Genomic DNA, 21,460 nt, shown 5'->3' on the forward strand with positions numbered 1-21,460 from the left:
TATGGCCCGGGAAGGAAGTGGAGGATGGCCCAAGTGCTTGGGCCCTGCACCCGCATGGGAGACCAGGAGAAGCACCTGGCTCCTGCCTTTGGATCAGTGCGGTGCGCCGGCCACAGCGGCCATTGAAGAGTGAACCAACGGCAAAGGAAGACCTTTCTCTCTGCCTCTCTCTCTCACTGTCCACTCTGCCTGTCAAAAAATAATAATAATAATAATATTAAAGTAACACTTTCATGCATTCTACTTATAGCCAAATGCATTCATAAATAGTACTTCAATGAATCTCCAAAGTATTAACCAAAACAAAAGCAGGCAAGAGCCTTTCCTCTTGCTACGGTCTTCCTTTAGGAGCCATCTCACCCAGAATCTAAACAATGGCCACAGTGACCTCTGCAGTGGGCAGCTGCAGCTGCAAACCTGCTCAGGCACAGATCAGTCAGCCATGTCAAAAGCAAACCCATTCCTAACAAGGGCCTCGGGGAGTACACGAGAACCTGTCCTTGAAGGGAACAAGGAGAGAACAATGTGGAAAGCCTTGAGTTATGTCCAAGTGCCCCAGATTCCAAGTTTATCTTAATAGTGTTCACCTCCAAGGACAGGCATCAGTCTGCAGAGAACTGAAGGCCCTAGGAGAGCCTTGGAACGTCCTTCCTTGCCAAGCCTAAGAGCTCTTGAAGGGCAGATCTACCCCACAAGGTAAGGAGGAGACTCAAACAGATGTTAGATTCAGGCATTCCTGCATTTGAACCCAATATCTTGCTGCATGAACTTGGGAAAGTTATGTAACTATTCTGACCCTGCTAGCAACTTACTATGTTGAAAGTGGCAACCTGAGATTAAAGTCAGGATCCAAATCAGGGCAACCCAGGGATGTCTCACCCAGGCCCCAGTTTCTGATCCCCACTCAGCCTCACTTTGCCCCCATGGTTCTAAAGCACCTTGCTGGATGATCTACCTCTGAGAGGCAGGGTATGAACAGCCTGTGGACCAGAGACTCAGAAACCACTCTGGGTCTCTGCCTAAGGCAGGGGATTGTTTTACTTTGTCTTTTGTTTTTCTTTTGCAAAAACATTTGAGAAGCTTAAAGAAAACAATCTTTGTGAGCCCCTGTGAACATGTAATTCTAGATGGCCTCCCAACTGGGCCAGGCCTGCCAAGTGTCAGGCTGGAGCCCACAGAGAGGAGGAAGGTTTCCACACAAAGGAGGCAGGGTCTCTGGGGTAGACGATCCAAAGTTGAACCAAAATAAACTTGTCACAGGCTGAGTGCGAGAACAGGCAAAACCAACACCCAAAACATGGGCTTTCCATCTCCAAGGCGGGACAAGAATGGCTCCCAGGTGATGAGAAAGCATAAAGGAGGCCATGCCCATCCTCAGGTGCACACCCTCACAAGACAACTGTCAGCAGCCTGGCTTTCTGACCACCTGGCCAGGCTTCTCCATCATGCCTAGGTCTCAAGGTCTGGCCCTGGAAGAAAAAATGTACTGCATTCCCACAGATGGATTCTCTCCCTTACTGTTTCTCTAGATGGTCATTCCACCAGAGTCACTCTGTCTTCTCTCCAGATACGCTTGCTCCCATCTGCCTCTGGACCTTGACGGCTTGCTCTGTGGAGACTCTGGAAGGCAGCCAACGCCATCACCTCATCTCCTCAAACCAGCAGACAGCTCAGCCTCCCCACGGAGCATGAGCTGGGTCAGGATGTGGCCTCCAGCATGACTGTGAGGTGTCTGCCTCAGCAACTCGGGCACCCAGATCCCACCCATGTGAACTCATGGATGCTCGGGCTTTCCCAGCAGCTGCCCAAAAGGCTAAACTAAAATATGGAACCAGTCCTGCAGCTAAAGTCTTCTTCCTCTCTACTCCTCCCAAGCACTGTTCCAAGACATTCCAAGACTCTTCCTTACAGCGTCTCTGAAGATTGCCCCTGGGACCAAACAGCTCAATGTCAATCTCATTGAAAGACTGGCCAATGGGGAATACACTCCTCTGTATTTTCTCCCCCTCCTTCCCTGCTCATCTTGCTGTTCCCTACTGTTGATGCCCCGGGGTCACACTTTTCCATAAAATGTTAGCAGGTTAACAGGCTCTCTGCTTCCAAGAAGCCAGCCTAAGACAGTTTTCATTATGGCCCCTCTCCCTCTCCCTGCCTCCCTCCCTCCCTCCTCTTTCTCCCATCCTCCCTCTGTGTGAATGTATGTATGCGTATGTCCTCATCTGGAGGAATTAATTCAGGCAGGCTTCTCCCTCTACCCACTTAGCTTCTGTATTTTCTTCCTCCTCAAATCCTGTTATCTCCCAAATGGAAGTAGGGTGGTCTATTTCTTCAGCTGTTACACCAATTATATTCACTTTAGCTTCATTTCACTTATTTTTGGTTTATGCGTTCAGTTTGAAGTTTTGGGGTGTCCTTGGTTGATTCACCAAAAGTAAAATATAAATTTATATATGTGCATTTCTCAGAATCTAAACAGAAGTTAAATCACATTCACATGCACTCTGAGCTGCAACTCTGCAGCAAAGCAGACCCAAGCCAACAGTTTCCACCAGCAGGAGTCACCCAGGGGTAGCATTGCACAAAGTCTGATTAATAGAGCACTAGTTGTATAAGATTAGTAGACGTTCCAAAAATTAAATGATTTTTGTTCTCAAATCCACTTGGGTGCCTCAAAGTTAAATAAATAAAATTAAATTGTTCCCTTTACCCCATAGGCTCTCAGAGACATTACCATAACAGTGATACTGTTACTTTCCAAGAGAAAGAGTTTGCAGCGTTGTCAGAGTTTACTGGCACACAACACTTTTATCTTGAACACCTCATGGAATTGATGCTACCCAAAATACTCAGTTTCCATGGTTACTCATGTGGTCGACATTTCAGAAGTACCAGTCCCCGGGACAAAGGCTCTCCATTCTTCCAACTTCAAGTTCCATAGTCATTGAGTCCTTCTTCCAAAGACCAGAGCTGTGTAGAGTCAACCTTGCTCTTCTGACTCCCGAGTCTACTCTCTACAGGACTCTAGAATAAAAGCAGAAGTTAACCACCAAGAACTAACTAGAAGCAAAGCCCACTCCCTTCTTTCTACTCTCCTTCATCCCTAGAATGGTTTTTCTTCAAGATTCTCCCACTTCCTTCCCTCAAGGTACAGCTATCCCCCACCACCACTAACAACCACTGTCAACCTAACTCTTCATGTCCCAGCAGAAGGAGTAACCACAGCTCACTTTCCTGGCCTGCGTATTCCCACACATGCCTCCAGTGCAACTGGGACCCGCAGTTATTGAAGGTTCGAGGCATTCTGTTCTCCTCCCCACCCTCCAGTCCTCGCCTTTCAGTCCTAGGATTAATAAAGTGCAACCAGAAATGTTGCTGCTGTTAGCCCTAGGGGTTAAAGCTGCCATCACTACATAAAATCTGGGGAGTGAAGGCTTCAGTAAGCAAAGCAGGCTAATGAATCCCGTCCCTCTGGTAATAAGCAGCGGAAATGAGCTGCAGGGGGAAGTCAGTGCCTCACATAAATCCATGTGTTAGCAAGCCTGCCTGTGAGAGCAGCAGAGCATGCTGGGGGAAGGCTCAAGGGAGGGGCAGGATGAGCATGGAGCTGGGCATGTCCGGAAGGGAAGGGTCCTCAGAGACCACCAAAACCAGTCCCCTCACTGGAAGAGACAGAGTCCAGAGAACTCAACTTGTTTGCCCAGGACCACAGCAAGAGTTAGGGGCTGAGTTAGCAATGAATCTTCCCAGGGCAAAGTCCAGGGCAACTCAGCCAAGCCGTTCTGGACAGTTTATCTGTGGGTCTCTGGGGTGCTCATATGTACCCACCGATGCCTGGGAAGCCAGTGTTGTCAGCAGTGGCGTAAAAACTGGAGAGTGGAGATTTTTTTTTTAATTCTTTTTAATTCTTTTAATTTTTTTAATGTCTGTGTTTCTTCTTCTTAAAAGGCAGGGAGTGGACAACACTTAAATGGAAAACTCATGCTAACAGCCTTAGGAGGAAATATGGAAGACAATCTGCATTCAAAGTCCTCCCATCACAGCCAGATAACTAAGCTGATTTAACACTTTAGTTAGAAGGAATAACTGTTGGAATGTAGCACAAAGAAAAGGGGAGGAGAAGTAAGAGGCATTCTGAACTCAATTCCTCCCTGGCCTAACTAAGCAGAACGTGTCTCCTTTCAACACTCAGGGACCTGGAGGTTCTCCTGGAAACGAGGCCAGCACCTGGGCACCTGAGACTCTAACCCTAAAAGAGGGGGGTACATCTATGCACTTCATGTTTTAATGTAATTTCTCCCTTAGCTCAGCAGAGTATGGGGAAGACAGTGGCACAGTGTGGGTAGCCCACAACCCCGCTGACGGGAAAGGTCTGCAGGGTCCAAAGAGTCCCTCAGATCCCAGTGATCTGGAAAGCCTGCCCGATCTGCAAGCCCAGATACACAAACTCAGCACGCGGTGTTCCGAGAACAAGCCAAGCGTGGAAGGCGCTCCCCAGCCAGTGAAAGTGATAGCTCAGAGTGAAGGCGTGTTCCGGGGAGAGCCATTCCCAGTGTCAGTTCTGATTTCCTGTCCTCCTGCAAGACTGGCTTTCAGAAGAGCCTCTCATCTCAGGTTTTTGGAAAAACACAGCCAGACAGAATAGCCTTCTGCCAAGCCAGCCTCCTTTCAACACAGTCCCTAGCCTGAAACTCCCAAGTGGTGCTTTGAGGGAGCACCCCTTTTCAGTGGCTCACAGAGTCCACACATTGGGCCAGAACAGAGCAAAGTGGTCTCATACCTATCATGTATGTGTGTTTGTATGCACCTTGGCCCAGGAGACATGAGCTCCACAAAGCTGCTAAATAAACTGCCATGTGCCCTCATGCCCTGGGACTAAGAAAAGTCCCTGAGAGAAAGTCTCCCCTTGATATTCCAACCCCTTAGTGAATGCCTGATGATCAGGTTTGTCCAAGTCCATACCAACTCTTGAGAGAGGGAAGGTCAAGGCAAGTGGGAAAGATTTAGTGAATGCTAGAAGCCCATCTAAACTGGGCACAGACTCTACTGCCCCACTTTTTTTTTTTTTTTTTTTGTAAGCACAGACAAGCGGTCCCAATCTTTCGTCCTCATCTATAAGAACCCACAAATTCCTCTTGGCCTGCCTGACCTCTCTAAGGCTCCACTCTGGCCACAAACCAGCAGGCCACCCTCTCTCAGCCAAGCCCTCACCAGCAGCCCTGGGCTTTACTTGTCCTATGAGTAAGACAGGCTGCCCTGAGCCAGCGGAAGGATCGGGCTTCTTTCTCACCTGCAGGATGCAAGGTCAGAGCCAGGAAATGAAGAGAAGAAAGACTTGGATGTGGGCTTATGGTCCAGACTCCTGGGATTAAGAAGCCTCTTTGCAGGGGCATTGCAGTGACTGGGGGAGAACACAGCCCTAACTGCACAAGTTTCCCAGCATCCTTCCTGGCAGCTGCCTGGAACACACTGTGAATTACTCTCAAGAAATGTCACGAGGGGCACAGAGATTGCACCCCTGATCCAAATGATGATGTGCTACACAGAGCTCGGATGCAATTCATCACCCCTTAGACTCGAAGCTGCATGTGGATGGATAATTAACATCTCCTGCAGGCCAGGAGACCTCTCACTTATTCTAATAGAGATACCAGGCCAGAGCCCCACAGGACAGAACAGCCCCCAGGCCTATGTCTCAAAGGAAAAGTCACAAGCCTGAGTTTCAGCCTGTTGGAGACAGCTCAGAGACTGTACAGACTCTTCCCTAGGGCCCTGACCAGGGTCACACCTTAAAACATCCCCCAGGAAAGTTATTTATAACCATTTGGGAAAGCCTAAGAGATCAATAACTCAGGCTCATTAGCCTTGGGAGAAAAAAAAAAACTACAAAATATCTAAATCTTTACAAAGCCTCCTTTTCCCCCCAACCCTTCTGTGGTCCCTCCATCAGCTGAAGAATTAATGCCAAACCCCCGACCCTTCATGGAGAGCCCTTCTTGATCTAGCCAACCTCTAACCCTAAACTCTGTTCCTGTTTCACATAGCTTCGCACTCAGGGCCACAGCCATTCCAATCTGGTCGGCAGTTCCCAAGGGTGTTCTGCACTTGGGCCCATGCTGTTTCTTCTCCTCACCTTCGATACCTTTGCTACCCCTGTGCTATAACTCCTCACCAAGCCACCAGCTCAACAGTCACATGCTCCATGAAGCATCCCACTGTCCATGAGAAGTAATAACTCCTATCTTTGCATTGCCGAGGAAGGAAACACACATTGAAGAGCACATCAGGGTAAAGGCTCACGCATTAATTGATTCAGATGCATCTACTGAGCTCCTAGAGTATGCCAAGCCTTCAGGCCTGTCATTCTACAAAATTAAATAAGACATGGTTGGGCCTTCCAGCTGTCCATAGTCTAACAGTCAGATAAAAAGAACACAAGCCACAGTATAACATGAGGATTGCTCTAGTGGACATGCATATAACATGCTGGAGCCGAGGAGGCACTGAGACCAATGATATGTGGACTCAACAAGCAAGCTAATTCAGACCCTATCTGGAAAGGGCTTTGCAGATTATGTGACTGATGTGTGGAGAGACCCAGCTTTGTCAGAGACAAGTGCGGCATACAGGCAGGCTCTGCTGCTCCTGAAAGCCCCTAAGGGTGCGCCATCGACAACCCTTCTTGGATAAAATCAGGGTGGGCCTTCTTCAAGGTATAGGTGGAAACAGAACAGAATCTAAGAGCCCATTCTCAAGTTCAACTTGAATCAAGTACATTCGGCAAACAAGCCCTGGGCCCTCCTGAGAGGCTGAATAGCATCATCCCCCTGCATCAAACCAAGCTGAAACCTTGAAGGCTGGGCTCCACTGCCAGAAGCTATAGTTCCTCTCGTGAGGGCCAGGCATTCCCTCCGCTGTAGCCCCCATCCGCAGTTTTCTGCATTCTCAGTGTCCCCCACCAGGCTGGCAGCACTACGAACACAGGGACTGCAGTGACCCAGTTCATGGGCTTTCAGATCGGTAGCTCTGGAACTCTTAAGTTTCAGTGAAATCTGACTTGGAAGTGCAAGTGAGTACAATGGAGCAAAACAAAACTTTTTTTGAGAGGGCCAGGTCCTCTATGAGCTGTTGTAACAAATCATCACAACCTGAGTGGCTTAAAACAACACAGATTTATAATTCTGCTTCTCGTCACAAGTCCAACACGGGTCTCATCGATCCAAAACCAAGGTGTCAACAGGGCTGCACTCCTTTCTGGAGGCTCTGGGGAAGAATCCATTTCCCTGCTTTTTCTCACTTCTACAGAGTATCCCCATTCATTGGCTGGCCACCCCTTTCCTTCATCTTCAAAGCCAGCAACCTGCATCTCCTCGGCTACTCTACCAGAAGCACATCTCCCACTCTGACTTTCCTCTTCTGTCTCTAACGTCTACTTTTAAGGATCCTTATGATTACGTCAGGCCCACCTCAGCCAGGGTCATCTCCCTGTTTTAAGGTCAGGCTGACTAGCAAACTTAACCCCCCTCTGCTGTGTGACTGAACACACAGGTCTAGAGATTCCAATGTGGGCGTCTTTGTGGACCATTGCTCTGCCTACAGTAAGGTCTGATCCACCCCAACCTGCAATGCACAGACTATGCAAAAGCTGAGTTGCAGTTGTGAAGAGAAATCCTCCTGTATGCAGCCTACCCAGGGATCAATGCTGGCTCTTCTGCCCACCCAGTTCAAAAAGAGCTACCAGTTGCCTCCTACCACCACACCTATAGTCATATTCTTCCCCTAAGAGGCAGCCTTCCCAAGAGTGCAGGGAGACAAGAGCAAAAGAACCCAGATGGGATGGGAATGGCGATTCAGGGGGTTCTGAGAACTACAGGGTGAAAGGCACATTCAAAGGGGGACAATGGTCACCTTTAAAATTTCCTTCCACTTACATTCAGGGAAAGACAGGATCTGTATGGCAGTCATGTCTGGATTCCCATCCTGTTTCTCTGGCTGTTGGAGCACGCTTGCCTCATTACTGGGCAGGTCAGAACCGTCAGAGAATAAACACCTGTGGGAGCAGCCCTCACCCCATGACAGGCAGGAGTCCATGGGTAAACACTCATGCCTCCTTGCCCCTAGTGGGACAACTCAATTCAAGGCAGGTATGGTCTATACACTCAGGGAACTGATAGAGCCAGGCACCTGCAGCCGTAATCTTAGTCACACCCACAACTAGGATACCCAACTTGCCACCATACACCTAGAACATGCCCCCATTTAACATTGGCAATCTCATGCCCTAGGGCACACCTTAGTCTAAGGCACATGGCAGGGTCAGTTGTCCCAAACACAATCCACTCACAGCTTTCTTCTTTTCTTTTCGGCCCTTTTGCCCATTACTTGTGCCCAAAATCTTATCTCAGGGTCAGCCTGGGAATAAACGAAGACAATCCCATGGTCCAGTTTGTGTTGAGCTGGCAGACGTTGAGGTGGGGATAGTGCACTCTGATCATAGATGCTGTGCACCCCAAACTCCATTCACATAGCCTAGGAGGCAAATGAACTCCCTAAGTGGACAGCATTGCAGGCCCTAACAACAGCTGGTATCTCTGTCTGGCCCCTCTGTCAGTTTGTTGTCAGATGAGATTCTCCTTCCCCACCTCCCACGACATGGGAAAGAAAAGGCTCACATTATCAGAGAAAATCTTCCCATAAAGATGGAGCAGGTTTAATCCTCTCCCGCCCTCCTCCTCCTCCTTGCCCTAGCCCTGCCCTGCCCTTTTCCAGATGTTACCATTTAGTCACGGTGGGAGCTGAGCAGCAGAGGAACAGCATGACTGTGCCTGAACACCCTTCACAATCTGGCAGCTGTGCTTGCCCCAGATGGGCTGAGCTGTGTGCAGACGGCGATTATGCACGGGAAACCAGAGAGCCTTCGGGACCAGACAGCAATGGCCGGCACCTCTGCGATTCTCACTCAACTTCAATTAGCAGCCCTGAAAATTAGGAAGGACTCTCTGGGCTCTGACGCGCCTCCCGCAGACACCAGTTTGGCCCTCACCTGGGAGACAGCCCACCCCAGGGATGGGAGGCAGCTCCAGCATGGACATCTGGACTCCCCTAATGAGGCCAGCCCAGGATGGGAGTTCGGCTAATTGCTCAAATCGGCCGTGATGTCTGGCTTCCAGCTGCCATGTCTGGCAGCACCATTTGGATGTCTTGAGTTTACTGTGAGGTTGGGACTGGGAGACCCTTAGGAATGGAGAATGTCAGCTGGGGTCCATGCTGAAGCAATTAAGGGGACATTTCTTGCAGGTGAAGACTGGCGGGATAGTAAAATAAAAATATCACAGCTTGCTGTCATCTTACCAGGAAGTCCATGGTCCCCAGCCAAGAAGGGACATTCCAGGAATATTGAACATGTGGTGTGTGATTGCAGAAGCCTGGGGAGGTTAGCAATCGTCCTGGGTCCTTCCTCTCACTCCTCACCTCATCCTTCCTGAAGATCAGGACCCTGCTCACCCACGCAGACGCACTCACCCTGAAGCTGGTGAACTGAAGGCTGCAGGAGTCCTCGCTTGCACAGACCAGGTCCAAAGCCCAGAAAGAGTCCCAACAACATTGCTACATGGCAGACCTTTTCTTGAGAAATTTGCAAAAGAATATGTCAACCTTAAAGCATAAAGACCACTGTCTCTTTGCACTCTGACTTGCCTCTAGTCCCTTGTATTCAGGGGGTATTTGTGTCTGGGGCATGGGGTAGCTAAGAGAGAGTTGCATCTAGGGTACATTTCATCCGGGCTCAGTGGCACATATTTACATGGATCAGTGTCTTCTGTTTATACTTCTAGCATTCCCATTGTCATAATGACTTCCAGAAATAGTCCTACTGCCCACTGGACTGACTCATCCAGTGTCACAGCATAAAAGGTGTCAGACCAGAGGGCCTATTGTGGCATAAATGTATCTGCATACTGAAGAAAAGCCAAGCTTTAAAATATAAGAAGCCAGGAGCTACTATGTGGAAACTTAGTCATGGAAACAAAGAACTATAAATGCAGGATTCAATTTTCATCAATATTGAGGCAAAATGGAATCATTCTCTTACCAGAAATATGCTTGGTAACTCATTGTATACAAGGACAAACATGCCACACATAGAAAGTGGTTTTCAGAGATTTCTACATGAAATCAAAAGTGATAACTCTGACACCAACAAGTAAATTGTAATTTTAAAAAAAGATATTCTAGAAGCAGTTGTTTGTTTTTTGTTTATTTATTTATTTAAAGGCAGGCTTACAGAGAGAGAAGAAGAAACACAGGGAGAGAGGGAGAGGGAGAGAGAGAGAAGGAAGGAATCTTCCACCAACTGGCTCACTCCCCAGATGCCCACAATAGCCAAGGCTAGGCCAGATCAAAGCTAGAATTCCAGAACTCCGTCTGGGTCTCTCACCCACATAGGTGGCAGGGCCATCATCTTCTGCCTCCTAGGAAACACTAGCGGGAAGTTGGATCATAAGCAAAGTAGCTGGGACTCGAATCTGCACTCTGATATAGAATGCAGGTGTCCCAAGGGGCAGCTTAACTCATTGCACCACAACCCCCACCTCTGGCAGTTCAATTTAAAAAGAGAAGAAAGATGTATAATAAAGACGCTGGAGGAAAGAGTTTAATTTCCAACTGATTGTACTGGTGATAAAAAATAACAACACAATATGCCAATACAAGGCCATGGAGAGCAAATTGATGAATGAATGAAATCAATTCAAGGGGCACTGAAAATTAGTCACTGTTCAAGAAATTTGATCAACAACAACCAAAAAACTGAATTGATTAGAATATCAGCAAAGACCTTCAATAGCTGTTTCTCCAAAGATGATTTGCAAATGGTTAATAAGCACATGAACGTTCAATGGCATTAATCATTCAGGAAATACAAGTCCAAACCACAAGGAGGTACTGCCTCACTCCTATTAGAATAGTACCACCCAAATGAGAAACAGAGAAAAGGGAGCAGAGAGAGAGAGAGAGAGAGAGGAAGAAAAGGAAGGAGGGAGGGAGGGAACAGGGAAGGAAGGCAGGCAGGCAACAGACATTGGCAAGGATGTGGAGAAATTGGGAGTTATGCACAGTTGGGAATGCAAAGTGGTATAGCCTCTAGGAAACACTGTGGTAGTTCCTCAAACATTTTAAATAGAATTAACACATGAGCAGGGCCCTCCACTTCTGGGAACATACTCAAAAGAATGGAAAGCAAGGTCTTGGAGAGATATTTGTACACCCACATTCAAGCAGCATTATTCACTATACCAAAAGCTGGCCGAAACCTATGTGTCCATTGATAAATGAATCTGTAGCAAAATAAGACATATACTTCCACATACACTGAAATATTATTAGTTAAAGGGAAAGTAATTCTGACACATGGTACAATGTGGATAAACCTTGAGGACATGCGGCTGAGTGAAATAAGCCAATTACTGACAAGCAAACACTGCGTGATCCCACCTGTATGAAATTTCTAGTATTGTCACATTCCAAGAGACCTAAGGTAGAATGGTAGTTACCATGAATGGGGTGGGAAGACAACTGGGAAGTTCTTTAATGGCTGTAGAGTTTAGAGTTTTACAAAACGAAAAAGAGTTCCAGGGATTGGAACTCAACAATGTACATGGATTTAATGCTACTGAACTTTATGCAACAATGGTTAAGATGGTAAATTTTATGTTGTATGTATTTTATGACAATTAAAATTTTAAATCTCAAAAAATGAGAGAAAACTTGAAATGCCTTAAATATTACAGCTCACATAAAGACAAGTGACTGAGGTTTTCCCAAAGAGTTTGATAATCCTAAAAATTCATGACATTGCCAATAACAAGATACAAAACTGACAGAAAACATATTAAGTAACAAAATAGTTTTGGAAAAAAAAGCAAATTCCAATCAACATAAAAGAAAGGCTGGATTATGTTTGTTCTCACTATAGAAAATATTACCAAATTATTAACATACAAAAAAGCAACAAAAGAGTATGTAGACAAAAAATATAGGAAGAATCATTATACAGTTGTCCATTAATTAATTAACAAAAGCATGAATATAATTTTCTGGATTCTATTATGTTTGTGATAGTTCAAAAGCATTTAATATCATTTTTTGTGATTATTTTCTCGTTCTAACTTAACTGTTCCTTTCTGTATGAAATTCTGTATTCTCTTTCTTAAACAGGGACCCCAGTAGCACATGTATGAGGCCCCACAGAACCAGGGTATGTCCTTCTTTGTGCCCAGTGATCAATTCAGCAGTGTTCTTGGGGACATTTTGGTCTTTATCTACCTCTAATGGAAATGGAGCCAAAGAACCACAGGACCACAGCATTGCCTGTTTGAGCTTCACTTCATGCAGTCACAACCTGGACATCAGTTTCTCTATCTTAAAAATGATTTTAAAAAATTACTTGAAAGTCTCTGCTTCCCACAGGTGAGATGAGGGTATATTTGATTTATATATACAAGAAATCAAATGTACCCTAAAAACCAAACGTCATAAAGGAAAGAGTAAACCAATTCTCATTGAGAAATTGACTTGATTTTCCTGAATTTTCTCAAGGTACGTCATACCACTGAGCCACTCATCTATGTTTGGTAATGGAGTTTGTCATGGAATAGCAAAGGCCACAGGATAATGACTGGATTAAAGGAAAGGTAAAGTAGTTGGGGCTTAGATACACTGAATAAGGACACCTCAATGCCCTTTGGGTTTCTCGGGGCCCTGTTGGTCTAGAGAATGAGCAAAAGAAAATTCAATGAAGACTAACTGAGCTGAAGCGCCTCTCCTAGATCTTCCTTCTTGGTAGGTAAAGCAGTAGATTATGGCCCCGACAGACCATTGCCAAGTTTAGGTATAACAGAAGGTACCACCATCAGGGATAAAACAAGGTAGTAGAATGAAATAAATTCATTCAAGATTGATAGACTGGCAAGGCGAGCTAAGAACAGCAGTTGAGTCAAAAATGACTCTGGACTTCAGGCTTCTGCAGCTGGATGGAAGGAAATCTGAGTTATTGAGATAAGGAAGACGGAGGGAGAGATGGGGGGGAGGCACGAGGAACATCAAGGTCCTTGTCACACAAGTTGAGGCTGAGAAACTTGTAGGACATCCAGTTAGAGGTACCAAGTAGACTGCTGCTTCCACAAGTCTAATGCTCACGGGAGAGTCCTGCTTTTAAAAGATAAAACTTAAAGTCAGAATAAAAGTGACATTGAAATCCATGAGAATAGATTAGATCATCTAGAGAGAAGGCAAAGGGAAGGGAGAGAGAGGTGGAAAACAGATGAAGGCAGGGAAGGGAGGTCCCAAAACGATAAATCCCATGTGTTTTCTCTGATGCGTGGTAGTTAATACAGAATAGAAAATGTGTAAGAATGAAACTGACATCTTATGATTTGATCATTGTTTACAGTCCTTGTCTATATTCCTATGGAACAGTGGCTTTCTACTTCTTGTTGAATATTTGAGTCTTTGATTTAAAGAAAATTGGAAGTATGTTATTGCAAAAATTAAAGAAAAAAAAAAAGAAAGGAAGGAAGGAGGAGGGGGGATAGGGAAGGAAGGGAAACAAAAAGAATCCAAGCATTTAGCAAGGGCAGAAGTGGCCAAAGGTAAGAGGAGAACCAGGAGAAAGTGTTATCTTGGAGTACAGGGGAAGAAAATAACTAAACAATAAAAGAAGAACGTGTTCTACCATGTCAAATGCTAATGAGATACAAATCTAAGTTTTCCGCTCTGTGTTATCAGATGACCTATGTGAATAAATGTGTCCAGTGCACACCGGTTAGGGCCAAAGAGAGCTGCTCAAGGACCTCCAGGACAGGTGGTCAGGAAGGTGGTTCTGAGATTACAGAGCTGTTCAGGTAGTGCATAGACACTGGGGCATCTGCCCTTGTGCAGACAAGAGGCCAGTAAAGTGGGAGAAAAGTCAGGACAGCTCTGCCATCTCCTCTGCCAGCTGAGAGGGCCAGGAAGCATCACCAGACCCCAACCCCCATCATAAATCGGTCGTAGGCAGAGAAACTTCACTGGATCATTACTTGGACGAGTGAGCAAAGATCCCAAGCACTGAGAATTTCCTGCCATATTCTATTATTGTTTTACTATGAAGTCCAACACCATTCATATCCATTGGCTTTCATTTCTTCCTAGTTCTCAATGGAAAGAAGAGGATCACAAGGAAGAACAGCGTTTCCTCAATGCTTTGTCACTGTGGAGTGTTGAGCCACCATGAGCCAGCTCACACCAGCCTCCTGAAGTTCAGAGATCTGATTACAGCCAAGTCTCCCCAACTCTGTTCAGTGACTTCATGTTGGTAGCTTGAAATTGGCTATGAAGGGCATATTTACACCATGAGGATCCGCAAGCACTAACTGGGGCCCTTTGCCCTTTCTTCCCACCCGGAGAGCCAGTTGTTAAATATGTCCAACACACCACTGAATAGTGTTCTGCAAGATAGACAGGTTATGCCAGAAGGGGAGAAATGTTAAGGTCAACTACTTTTGGAAAACACAACTGACCACTCTTGGAGATTCCCAATGTATATTAGTATATTAAAGACTTGGAGAAGTCTTTCTAGAAAGAAATCTACTTAACTTTTTTTGTATATAATAAACAGTTTTCCAAACTTCTTCCATCAGAGAACTAATTTTTTGTGGAATGTTTCTACCTTCTAAAGTTCATACTGCTCTGGACATTTCTTTTTTAAATAAAACTAAGTTGCTAGCATTGGAACAGAGATAGAGATTGGCCATAATAGTTCTGTGGTTATTCCCATGGCTATTTCAAGAGGTGTGTGGATGATGAATGTTTGCAGCCATCTTTGTGACTGCTGAAAGACACTTATTATTTATGACTTGAATTCTGGGTGGTGATTGCTGTCATTAATAATGAGGGCTTAGCCCCAGGCCTAGGGAGATGGCAGGTCTGCAGGCTCTCTCACTTAGCCTGACCATTCCTGTGATACAGGAGTTGGAGCTATAATGCTCAAAGCACTTAGTACCAGCATAGGGAGTGCTGGATTTCAAATTTTTTCCTCATTCAAGAGCAGGCGTTTGGAGGCCCAGGGCAGAGGTTTTACTCTAACAGTGGAATCCACTGCTGGCTCCTAGATTGAATGGGGGAGCTCCCGGGGACCTGGAAAACAGAACAACTGTGTTCATTAAGAGCGCCAGGAAGCGGCCATGGGGGTCTTGTCCATCGACAACTTGGCAGGACACAAAGTATTTTACCAAAAGGAATCTCACAGCTGGACGGAGCAGGTGCAGGCAGAGCAGAGTCTGTGCAAAACTGGAGAGAGATTAAGGCAGGAAGGAAATTGGATTTTCCCAAGTTCCAAAGGGGATGGGGTGCACTAGGAGGGGAAAAGAGAAGGGGGGCTCAAAATTGATTTAGGGCTTGAAATAAATATCCTTAACCAGCACAGGGGTTGTCGTTCTGCATTGTAACAGTTTAACAGGCAAAAAGCCCCAGCATTAACTGAACCCGTGCCTTCAACATAGGGGGAGATTATCAGCTGCTGAACAGGAAAAACTAAAACTAAACAGGACGTCTTCACATCCGTCATTACCCCAGAAACAGAGTGCCAGGAAAACTGCATGCGGCGTGCACCCTCCGTGCTGCCCCTCCAGTGTCCCTGCTGTCAGGATGATAGGACAGGCTCCCAGCTGTGGCCCCTGCAGCATCCCCTTCCTGAAATCAGTGAATGGTGGGTTCTCCCTAGGGCAAGGAAGAAGCACTGTGCCAGAAACTGACAAACAGCAGGGCTTTTATCCCAGAGAAGGGTCAAGTGGCAAGTGCCGGCCATATTTCCAGAAACTTAAGGAGTCTGCTGCTCCCAGTCTCCCTAGGTTCAACCTGGGGCCATGCTTCTTCCCCACTCTCTCAGACCACAGCCATTTGGAGCTAACGTTTTACTTATCCAACTGTGATTTTTTTTAAGTGAAGGGGGAAAAAAAAAGGAAAGAAGGAAGGCAGTTTGAGGAAGGAAGGAAGGGAGACAAGTACAGTTATCTGTACAGTCTATGAAGTACAGTTATCTGTACAGTGTCTATGAAATACATGACATCTGTTATCTTCATATTAATAAAAAATCTTTCTAAAAATATTGTGTTGTAGTTGGTAAAGCCACTGCCTTCAATGCCAGAATCCCAGTGGGCATCAATTCATGTCCCAGCTGCCCTACTTCCAATCCAACTGCCTGCTAACACACCGGGGAAAAGCAGCAGAGGATGGCCCAAGTGCTTGGACCCTTGCAACCACATGGAAGACCTGGAAGAAGCTCCTGGCTCCTGGCTCCTGGCTCCTGGCTCCTGGCTCCTGGCTCCTGGCTTTGGCCTGGCCCAGACCCACCATCATGACCATCTGAGGAGTGAACTAGCAGATAGAAGACCTCTCTCTCGGTCTCTGTCTCTGTAACTCTGCCTTTCAAATAAATAAATCTTCAAAGAAAATTTTCTTGAAATTTATATAGTAAAAGAGTATATTCTCCTTTATATATGGGAGATAAATTTTAAAAATAAACTAAAAAATAAATGCCTGTGCATACCAATTTTGCTGCTATAAATAAATAGCTCTGGTTAAAAAAAATAAGTTCAACTAGACATGATAACACAAGTTTTACATTTTTTGTTGTTGTTGTTCTCTGGCTTCTGCTTTGTTCATTTGTTTTTTAAAGATTGATTTATTTTACTTGAAAGTCAGAGTTACATAGAGAGAGAAGAGGCAGAGAGAGGTCTTCCATCCGATGGTTCACTCCTGCAATGGCCAGAGCTGCGCCGGTCTGAAGCCAGGAGCCAGAAGCTAGGAACTTCTTCGGGGTCTCCCACATGGGTGCAGGGGCCCAAGGACTTGGGCCATCTTCTACTGCTATCCCAGGCCAGAGCAGAGAGCTGGATCGGAAGCGGAGCAGCCAGGCCTGGAAATGGCACCCATATGCGATGCAGGCACTTCAGGCCAGCACGTTAACCCACTGTGCCACAGCATCGGCCCCACAAGTTATACTTTAAAAGCCAGCACAAGGTCATGAAATCTAAAATTGGGACACGGACGCATTCCCAGAGAGGTACAACGCTCTATCCCGGACTCCTGTGCCGAGAACTCAGCTTCACTTGTGCATGCCGAAGGGTTCAGGTCACCCTTTTTCTCCTGGACAGTAGCCCCTGCAGACAGAACACCCCAGAGGATTTTGGGAAAGGGTTCATGTGTGCTGGCATTCAAAGGCAATGCAATGTACATTGGAAAAATTCTTATTATTCAGATTAAACAGCGATTGCCATTCAACAGAATAACTCTCACATGACTATTGTATGTATCCCTCAAAAACAATCCCACGTGTCATGTGATATTATCATCATTCTCATCTTCCAGTTGAAGAACTGAAGCTCAGAGAGCTTGAGGACCCGGGTCACCCAGCTGGTGAGCAGGTGTATGGGGCCTGAACCTCTCTCCCCTTTCTCCTGCCCTCTGCCCTAATCCTCAGGAGGGGTGGGAGCCAGCACTGCACTCAGCGGGGCCTCAACATGGAGATTTATGCAGGCAACTGCTCACTAAAGACCATCACTCCTCAGGTTTCCTTCCCTTTGTCTCTCCACATTCCAAGTCCTCTCCTCAACACTAAAACCTAACCTACCTGCCAGACTGCTGAATTTCTTAGGGTGGATAAAAACATGGAAAAAATACCATTCACAGCCACAACCCTTTCGCTTCCTTTCTAGTGGTTCTTCTAGGAAGGACAGGACCCCCCTTGGTAAAAATGAGGAGAGTGTACCCAGCAAATATTAGTTAAACTAACGATTTCCCACACAAGTCCAGTGTACACATCACATCAGATATCTTGTTCTTCAGGCTTTCAGCCAATATTGAATCTTTTCCATTTTTGTCTAATCCCATTTCAGCTACGGCCAAAAGCTGGTTCAGTTTGCCAAATGGAAGAGACACATTTAACTCCTAGGAAAAGACCACATCTGGAATTTGTCCCTCAGATCTTTTTTTTTTTTTAAGATTTTTTTAAAATTTATTTGACAGGTAGAGTTAGAGAGACAGAGAGAAAGGTCTTCCTTCCATTGGTTCACCCCCAAAATGGCCACTATGGCTGGCTCTGTGCCAGTCCGAAGCCAGGAGCCAGGTGCTTCCTCATGGTCTCCCATGTGGGTGCAGGACCCAAGCACTCGGGCCATCCTCCACTGCCTTCCCGGGCCACAGCAGAGAGCTGGCCTGGAAGAGGAGCAACCAGGACTAGAACCCGGTGCCCATATGGGATGCCAGTGCCACAGGCAGAGGATTAACCAAGTGAGCCAGGGCGCCAGGCCCCAACCCCTCAGATCTCTTTATCAGTCCCTCAATCACTTTTTGTATCTTGACTATCTCAGCCAAGAACCTTTCTCAGCCTGGCATGTCATGATTCCATGCCATCCAAACACTATCCTGACAGTGCGTGCATAAATATATGGATGGATGGATGGAGTGTGGATGGGTGGATGGGTGGATGGATGGATGGATGGATAGGTGGATGGATGGGTGGATGGATGGGTGCACCAACCAATGGACAAATGGTTCTAATATTCAGTTTTATGTTAAAACATTTTCTCTGTATCCAAGAAGGAGCAACAGTCTCCCATCTGCCTCTTAGAAAAATGAGGGCCTTCATCCCCTTTTCCTGTACCTCTTCTTCCTTGCACAGGCACATCTTCTATGACTATTGACATTTAGGTCTCTATTGTTTCTAGGGCTTATAATCCACCAACTTAAAGGAGCAGATGAAAGTCTGTACCCTAAAACATAAATGGTCCTAGAACCCCAGCTCCGAGAATTCTAGGAGTAAGAAACAAAGTTGCTCAAGTAAAAGTACATCTTTCTCATGCCTCATTCCTGGCTTGTGAAATCAGTATCTTCAGATGTGCATCAGAGATGGCAGCTCAGAAAAGTACTCCCTTGTTTGGAAATAAGCGACATTCTCCAATTTTTAGATATTCTCCACCTCAAAAGTACAGCCATTGAAAGAGATCTGGAAAGTCCCCCAATGTATTTGTAAATGCTGTGTCCTTGAGTGTAGCCAGTGGATCATGAACCCTGCCCAAAGTTGCATGGGAGGCTGGGAAAGTCCAGACTGGGCGGCTCTTGAGAGGGTCTCTGAGGTGTCATGTAGATGGTCAAGAAAAACTCAACCATGCCACCTCCTGCTGCTCCTACAGCTGAGCCAGTTAGAGGGATCGATCTACACAACCTGAGACACAGTCTTTTATTCCCCATTCTGCATTCCTCCACCCTTGATAACTCTGGACCATACACACATTCTCTTTTCTCATCTTTAGTCTCTTTTGTCATCCTAATGAAGAGCCCTGAGACTATTGCTTCTCTTCAATGAGTAGGAGTTGGATTTTATTTATTACGAATTAGGAACAATTGTTACTACTTTTTATTGGTGCATACTCCTTCCCTGATGACAGTGGCTTAATGAATAACAGTTAAGAAATAAGTGATTCTATAGATGGTCCCTTGCTTGCTCCCCAGAATTTCCCTTGCCCACTCTCTACCCTACATTGATTCCATCTGTGGAATAGGAGCAACCCTTACATGACCTCTCAATCATCCCTGACTCCAAGGCAGCCTTTTCCCAAACCTGGCTCCATGCTGCTCCACCAAATACATGAGCACTGACCTAAAGCAGAACTTGGCACTGTGGGTCTCATGAAGTTGGCTGAAGGCTGCCTGTGGCCAAGAATAGACCCCTGGGATGAGGCTCATGTCTACTTAGAGCCTGCACCCTGATTCTCCATGGTCTCAGATAAGGCCTTCTCTGCCTGAGACCTCTGTTTTTCTACTATAAAGGAGGAAGAACCACCCTATTCACAACATCAACAAAAACTAGAAAGCACCTGGGGAAAAACTCACAAATAAATGAGAACATTATGAATGACAGCATATTCATATTTCAAAATAGATAGGAGACTTTTAAAATGTTCTCACCACAAAGAAATAATAAACGTTTGAAGCGACAGATATGGTTATTAATTATGATCATTCAACATCATATACTGGCGTCAAAACATTACACTTTACCCCATACATATGTACAATTATTATGTATCAATTAAAAATAAATTTTAGGGGCCAGCATTTTGGTGTAGCAGCTTAAGCCCCCACTTTTGATCCCATAAATGCACTGTTGAGAGACACAGCTGTTTCACTTCCAATCCAGCTTTCTACTAGTGTGCCTGGAAAAGCAGCAGAATGTAGCCAAAGTTCCAGGGCCCCTGTACCCACATGGGAGATCCAGTGGAAGCTCTGGGCTCCCGGCTTCAGCCTGGCCCAGCCCTAGCCATTGAAGCCATTTGGGAAATGAATCAGCAGATGGAAGATCTCTTCTCTCAGTCTGGCCTACTCCCAGACATTGTGGCATTTGGAGAGTGAACCAGCAGATGGAAGATCTCTGTCTCTCCTCCCTTCCTCTCCTACTCTGTAATTCTGCCTTTCAAATACATCTTTTTAATTTTTTAAAAATTTGTATACAGCAATGATTAAACAGAATAACACTGTTTGTATAAAGATGCTAACTGGCCAAGATTAACCTATAAATTTAATGCAATCACAATTTTCAGGAAAGGACAAAATGACTCAAAGACTAATATGGAAGAATAAGGGTACATAATAATCAAGAAAAAAATGAGTAAATTAAAATGATGAACAAGAGAGTCTACTCACACAAGAATAAATAATTATAACACCTTGATAATTTTCAAAATATGATATCATCTTGGGAATAAATGAGTAGATCAATGTAAGAGAATATAAAAAACACACAAATCTACTAACATGTGATAGTTAGTGATGGCCTCCCAAAAACAAACTCCTTGCCCTAACCTATGGGCCCTGGGAATATGCTAGTACCTGTTGGATTCATTTACTAGGCTGCCATTATAAAATAACATAGTCTAGGTGAGTTAAACAACAGAATTTTTCCTTTTCAAGGTTAAAATTTCAATTCAAACTTGTTTTTATCTTATGTTTTTCAATTTTTAAGTATTTGCACATATTTATGGAGTAGGATATGATTATTCAACATATATACACAATGTGTAACTGTAATCAAGTAATTAGCAGTTCCATCCTCTCAAAAACTTGTCATTTCTATGTTTGGAAAGTTTTCCAGCTATTCTGAAATACAATAACCTGATGTAGATTGCAGGTAACCTTCTGTGCTACAGAACACTTAAACTAATTCCTCCTACGGAACTGTATTGTGTGAACCATTATCCAAATCTTCCTATGTCCCCTCCCTCCTGCTTTTCCCAGGCGGTGAACACTATTCCATTTTCAATTTCTATGAGACCAATGTTTGTATCTTCATCATACTAGAGAGAATATGTAATATTTGTCTTTCTGTTTCTAGTTTATTTAACTTAGCATTGTGTCCTCCAGGTCTATTCAT

This window comes from Lepus europaeus, chromosome 1 (genome assembly GCF_033115175.1).
Source record: "Lepus europaeus isolate LE1 chromosome 1, mLepTim1.pri, whole genome shotgun sequence".
NCBI classification, from domain to species: domain Eukaryota; kingdom Metazoa; phylum Chordata; class Mammalia; order Lagomorpha; family Leporidae; genus Lepus; species Lepus europaeus.